The sequence below is a fragment of the Trichosurus vulpecula genome, chromosome 5 (genome assembly GCF_011100635.1).
Source record: "Trichosurus vulpecula isolate mTriVul1 chromosome 5, mTriVul1.pri, whole genome shotgun sequence".
Lineage (NCBI taxonomy): Eukaryota > Metazoa > Chordata > Mammalia > Diprotodontia > Phalangeridae > Trichosurus > Trichosurus vulpecula.
Window position 1 is genome coordinate 265,506,255 of NC_050577.1, and position 7,393 is coordinate 265,513,647.

Below are 7,393 nucleotides of genomic sequence, written 5' to 3' on the forward strand. Positions count from 1 at the left end.
AACAACCAACCAGTAGAGGTGTGAATTGGGCCAGTGAGCTTTGAGTGAATATTACACTCATGCTAGGTACACATTGCTCCAAACTTTAAATGTCTTTGGTGCAATGGCAGACTTCTAGCTAGTTTAAGCTGGTTTTTCTAGAGTGATCTCTTTCTCAGTCTTGCAGGCTCCTCCTGGCTATCTTTTTGAAAAATCTAGGGCTGAATGAAAGCATTGTAGTTCTTCTTGGGATTTCTTGATTATTATTTGAACAGCTCTTTCAAGGTCTTTGCTGGTGTGCATGTGCTGAGAGATAGGCTTCTTTGGAACCGATCACAGTTCTGAAAGTTAGTGTTTACTAGCACTATGCGCCAGGCAATTACCACCTCATTTGATCCTCACAAAAACTGTGAGAGGTAGATTACTCCCATTTTATAGATAAAAAAACGGAGGCAAACAGTCTTACCCAGGGTCACACAGGTAGTAATTGTCTGAGGCTGGAGTTTAGGGTCAGTCTTCCTGACTCCAGGTCCAGCACTCTATCCACTGAGTAACCCAGCTACCAATTGAAAGTTTTTTCATGTATTGTTACAAGTACTTTATGTGTCAGGCCATTGTGGTAGGAAATGAGGGTACAGAAACAAGATTGAAACAATTGTTGCGCACAGCTAGCATGGAGATATGTTTTGCACAATTTCTCATGTATAATTGACATCATGTTGCTTGCCTTCTCAATGGGGTGTGGGAGGGGTGACAGAGAGAAAGAGAATTTGGAACTCAAAAAAAATTTTAAATGAATGTTAAAAATAAATAAATAATAAATGTTAAAAATTAAAATAAATTGCCCCATATATAAATAAAAGAAACAGTTGATGTTCTCAAGTAACTAAATTTTTAATAAAGAAGACAATGTGTACATATATATATATATATATATATATATATATATATATATATATTGTTGTTGAGTCGTTTTTCAGTGGTGTCTGACTCTTTATGACCCCATTTGGGCTTTTCTTGGCAAACATCCTGGAGTGATTTGCCAGTTCCTTCTCCAGCTCATTTTACAGATAAGGAAACTGAGGCAAACAAGGTTAAGTGACTTGCCCAGGGTCACACAGCTAATAAGTGTTATACATTTAAAATAAACACAGGTTAATTTTGAGGGGGAAGGTACCAGCATTTGGAGAAGTGAGGAAATACTTCAATACTTCAGAGGTCAGGAGAGGGTTCATTTCAGGCATGGCAGACAGTCACAATGGTGTCCTATGATGAGAAATAGCAAGAAGGCTGTTATGGCTGACCTTCAGAGTGTGAAGGGGAACAATGCAGACTGAGTGGCCCTAAAGTTTTAGTGCCATTTTAAGCTATAAAAGCTTATAGATCTTGGATTTTAAGCTTTAGTCATATAAGTTGCATAACACTATCCTAACATGTCTGGATTATACTGTATATTAAGGCTAGAACTTCGGGGTGGGGAAGAACAGGTTGTGAAGAGCTCTAAATACCAAACAGATATCATAGTAACCTGAGACTCACCATCGAATAGTCTTTAAAGTCATTTTTTACATATAATCCCTTCAGCCTGGGGGGACCTATGAATCCTGGTGGAATAGGTCTAGGGAGTATCATTGGGTTTTTCCTTCTTACCCTTTCATTCATGCCTGACTCCTTCAGTTTCTGAAATATCAAGAAAATTCTCTCCCTAGGACCACTAGGCACTGTTCATCCTGCCCACAGAGGTAACAAAGCTAATCATTGCCAGTTAGCTCCCAGGACATGGTTTCAGTCACCGACCTTCTTGACTCCGGAATCTGAGCCTGCCTCATTCCAGCAGAAGCAGAAATTCAGCAGCATCCTAGAGGACAGCCTTCAAGGCCCTGGTGTGGTCAGATCCTTTCTTACTCTGCCCGCCAATATCTGTGGGATAGTAGCAAGGAAATCTGTCTGAGAATGCCAAGTCCAGAATGGTCTCCCTCCTCACCTGTGCCTCTTGGGTTCCCTTGGATCACAGCTCAGGTGCCACCTTCTAAATGAGGTGATGATCCCCCTAGTTTTCTGTGCTCTTCCCACTGAAATAAATTTGTGTTTATTCTGTGCATTTTGTGTATATTCATCTCTGTACATATTGGTTCCTTCATCTCTCTCTGTCCTTCCCTCTACCCCCTGCAGAAAACACCTTCTTGGAAGGCAAAGAGTGTTGTTTTCTTTTTGGTCTTCACGATTGTACCTGTGTGAGAAATGATTCATTTGGATCTCTACTCCATCCTGATCAGTTTTAATCAGTTTAGTGTGATCCCATAAGGGGCAACGAGTATTAGCAATTGTTAGTTATATACTCATCTATACATTTATCAGTCATCTAACAATGGTATGAGAATAAATATTTACTAATGTATATTTTACATAAATAATATAGGGATAATTAGATAAGCTAGGTTCTTGTAGTAGGCCTCAAATTTTAATCCATAGTTCATCACTTATTTACTGGTCATGAAGCTCACTTGTGCAACCACAAGAATGCTGGCAAAGACACCTCCATCCTGTTTTGCTCAAATTCCATGTCCAAGCCTCCTATGGGTGGGAAATGTTGGTTTGGTATGGGAAGTCCCCTAATGTATTTCTGTACCATCGCTTCTTCTCAACATGAAGAGGAACCCATCCATCTTATGATCAATTAGTCAACAGAGATATCCCATTCTTCACCTAACCTGTGACCCTGCCTGCTGATACACCATTTTTTGGCTGATACAACATTTCGGCCCTCAAAAACAAGGTCTATCCACCAATGGGATTTTGTATTTTCACGTCTCCTGAGTGTCTGGGTATCAGACCCTATAAAAACAAAGTCCTGCGAAGAAGAGGCATCTCAGATCGTGAGGAAGATCTGAGATCCACTTCATTAGAGGGAACTATGGACTCTTTAATAAAAAAAAGTGCTTAAAAAGTGTCTTGGAGCTCTGCCTCAGTGGTTTTTCTTGCACATGAGACAATTTTAGACCCCACACCTGGCACATAGAAGGTGCTCAATAAATGAATGGTACTGCATTGCATAAACATCACCCATCATTGTTCCTCATCCAAGAACAAAAGATGAACATAACAGCAGTAACAACAGCAAGAAGGCTCTGTAAGGACTTCCAGAGCAGGTGTTGTGAGTTAAACCTTTGTCACATATATTTCTTCATTGTTGCCTCACTACTATTATGACTAAGTTTAAGTTTATTCCTCCCATGAATGCTACATGTATTTGCGGGAAGGAGTGAGGAGTGGGAAGGAATCAGGTTTTTAGGAGAACATTTTGTATTAACTGTCTTAACGTTTTATCTGAGCAAAAACTTTTGGCAAAAACTAATTGAGACTATTGGATGACTGTCAATGGGGGCTACTGTGTTTGGCACTCAGGACCTGTGGTAGGAGAAGCAGTCTCTAAGAGTTATCTCTAGGACGCTGAGAGTAGCAGTGACTGCCCTCTGGGACCCCAGCCTGCCAAATCAAGCAGAGGTTGGAGAATGCTACTATTTCTCCTCCTCTTCCTTTTCCCCCTCTTTTTCCTCCCTCTCCTCTCTTTTCTCTTCCTCCTTCTCCTCCTCCTCTTCCTTCTTCCCACATCACATATGGTCCCTCTCTTTACCATATTCTTACATGTGGTCACTTATATTTTCTAAAATACTTTTGTGATGTTAAATTAGGCCATCTTTTGTCTCAATTCTTACCTAGTCTTTAGTCATTGAATGGGTGTTGCCTCAGACAAACTGAGGCCTGGGAAAGACCTTAATTTAGAAAGACCAAGGTCATCCACTGCATCCTGGGCCATCTCTAACATCTTGACTTTTGTCTTGCCACTGGACTTCGATGACTCTGGAGGAAAGAGTAAGGCCAATAACTTTGCTCAGCTCTGCCTCACTTAAATCCAATTCCTGCACAAGTCGAGACATCACCCTCATGATATAATTGGTCCTCCTTGAGAACAAAGGATGAACAACCACAATAACAGTTGTATAGCCTAGAATTGAATTGGCTGATTTTTGCTTTGTTTTACAGTCTTTTTTGACGGTTTGCCTTTCATCATCTCTATCAGTTGTGAATACCTGGAAAACAATCCAGCAGCCCTAAAAACATTGTAAGCATTTAAGTAGGTCTAACAGGTTTCAGCACATCTTTTAGCCCTTGTGTGTAGCTGGAAATTTTCTTACTCTCTTCTTGTGATGATATTGGGAATTTGTTCTGGACTTTCCATACTCCTAAAATAAATTACTCCATCCCCTTAAGCATTCATGTACTATAATAGATGGGTTGCACACTTCTGTAAATGAGGTGAAAAACCATATGTAAGCCCCTTGAGCCTCATTAACAGTCATCTTCATTTTTCTGTTGCTTGCTATCTTTCTTATATCTCAGTAGCATATTCTAGCCAAGGATCAAATTTCTCCTCCCTTTCTAAGGCCACAATTTCTCCTAAGAATAATTAAATCTCTATTCTCCCTTAATTTTCTGCCTTTTTATTTTGTGAATTAATGTGCCTTTCAATGGTTTGACATAGAGGTTGTATTGTCAAAGACTCAAGCTGTGGTTTTGAGTATATAGCAAGGAACTGGCCAATGAGAACCTGGTGTTTATGAATGTACCCAGCATGATAAGCCATGAGGACTTCAAAGCAAAATTGGGTGAGATTTTCCTCTCTTCCTATGGCCAATCTTTTCGATCTTCTACCAAGACAGAATTGGGTGTACGTACAAAAGACTCTCACAAAAGTCCCTGAGTCTTTTTCTTCCCTGACTGTGTTTATAAGAGGAGGCAATAAATGCTGTAAGACTCCAGGCAGGGAGAGTTCTAAGTAAACTCCTCTCCCCACCTGGAAGAACATGAAGCCCTGAGCATACGGCCTTTCTATTGCTTTTGTCCTGAGTATGTTTAGTATTTCCTGTTTTAGGTGAATGAGTATTAGAGGCAGAACAGACTAAGCTGCAATCTTGTGTGAACTCTGAAAGGTTGGCAGAACACCAAGGGTCTGGAACTGAAATCCATGCCAAAGTTTACAGGCATCCAAGTGATCTGCTTAATCCATCCTAACACTTAATAGATACAAGTTTCTACAAGCAAAGGAACTACTGTGTCTTGGTGAACAACTTGTGAACTTGGTCGTGTGAATGCCTTGCAGTAAGCACTATGAGTTGGGGCCCACTGTGCCCAGTAGCATAGTGCCCCTACTTTGGGAAGGATATGTCTGTACTTCTGTTCTTGCTATGTCTTTCCAAGAAATACCCCTTTTCTGAAAGCTAACTCATGGCAATTAGTTAAATGATATTGGGGCATTAAATGATAAAAATAAATTAAATTTGAGGAGATATTAATTGGCACTGGCAATTAAGGAGATAACTGGTGATTGGTATTTAGGGAAATACACCAGAATGGGAACTCAAGCCAGTGGCATTAGAAAAAAATAACCCTAACCCTTACATCCCTGAGAAGGAGACATTGTCTCACCTTAGGACAGTGGTGGAGAACCTTTTAGTGTTGGAAGGCCACATTAATATTTAGCTGTAACCAAATAAGGCCACATTCACAAAAGCTCAATTAGATATACTTTAAAATGTACATTATTTTGTAAAACTCTAAATATTATGTACTTCATTTCAAAAAATGAAAACTACTTGTTAATTTTAAAGTTAACTAACTTTTTAATGACTTTGTTGTGTCTGATTTTTGTTGGAAAGCATTTGAATATTTGGTTGCAACATGGAGATCTACAGTTTCAGCTGATCCCCTAGATCAGTGTCAGTCATTTGTGACCTTAAGGGCGTCTTGACTTGGGTCAGGTAGGAGAATATAGATTTGCAGCAATGAGTGGTTGAAAAGCAAGAAAGCATTTGGGGAGCATGTTGCCAAAAGCGTGGGTATTCTACTGCATTTTTCCATGTTGCAATTGGATCTTTCTTAGCATCAAACAATAACTTTAAAATGTCATCTACTGAGAGCTCAATCAATTTCATCTGTAGTTCTTTAGATGCCTTGGTGATATCCACTACGTGAGGCTGAAATGCTCATTTGAGTGTGATGTCGTGATTCTCAAAGTCAGTGAACCTTTCATTGTATTCTGCAATTAATAGTCTATAACAGCTGCATATTCAAATGATTTGTATATGTCATCCTGCTCAGCAGTGACCTTTGCTAACTGGGGAAATTTCTTTTTCGAGAAGTGTTTTGAAAAAAGATACCTTTTTTTGGAAATGCTTGGATTTTTTTGCCTCATATCACTTAGTTTTACCTTGCAAAGAAATATTCAAGTCATTTTGATTTTGACATGATATCACACAGAAATGCAGTATTCCTATAGAAATCTTCTTTCAATAATTCACATTGCTAATTCTGTTCTTCATAAAATGTAACTATCTATTCTTGCAGAGATTAAAATTTTAGCTAACACCTGTCCCTGCAATAACCAACACACTTTAAAATGATACAGCAAATCCACACTGAATACCTCATCATTCAACTTCAGCATGTTACCAAACTGGCTATGACATGTTGCATTTGCACAAATATAGTTAAGATGCTTATAACTTGTTGCAAAATGTCACTTAAAATTGTAGCTTTAGCACAGAAATTTTGCTGATGCAAGACACAATGAAAAGAAATGAGAGCATCTAGATCTGTTAATACTTTTTTATCTGTGCAATAAACCCTTCATGTTTTCCTATCGTGGAAGGCGCATCATCTGTACATACACTCACTAAATTTACCAAATTCAGTCCAACTTCACGACATTTACCTTGAAAGTTGTTGAAGATATCTGTTCCCTGTGTTCTGTTCCCAAGAGTGCCCAAAGCGACTAACTCTTTGTAGAAAAGAAAATCTTCTGTTATGACCAGAATGAAGTATAAAACCTGCACTGAGTCAGTAGCATCAGTTGATTTATCCAAAGCAACTGAATAATACATATTTTCCTCTGGAAATATTGCATGAAGTTGTTCTGTTAAGTTGAAGGCTAATTCATGTTGCCGACTAATTATGGTTTTCCTTGAAAGAGGCAGTTGTTTGTACTTTGAAACATTATTGGGGTCTAAATATCCTACAACTTGGACAATGCATTTTTTCACAATTTCTACATCACTGAATAGCTTCCCTTTTTTCCCAAGTATATAAGCTACTTTATAAATTGCTTCAGTGGCATGATTTTCAGATCTTATTGCTGCTTGGAAGGATTGTCTTTGCTTTTGCTTTTCATCTTTTAATTTCTGTAGTACAATCTTTTGTGCCTCTCCCTTTAATATAAAATATTTGTGGTACTTATGAGTGTTATAATGCTGATGAGCATTGAATTTCTTTAATGTAGATATTGTAGTATCACAAACCAAGAAAATAATTTTATCTTTAGCAGAAACAAGATAATATTGCAATTCCCAAACCTCAT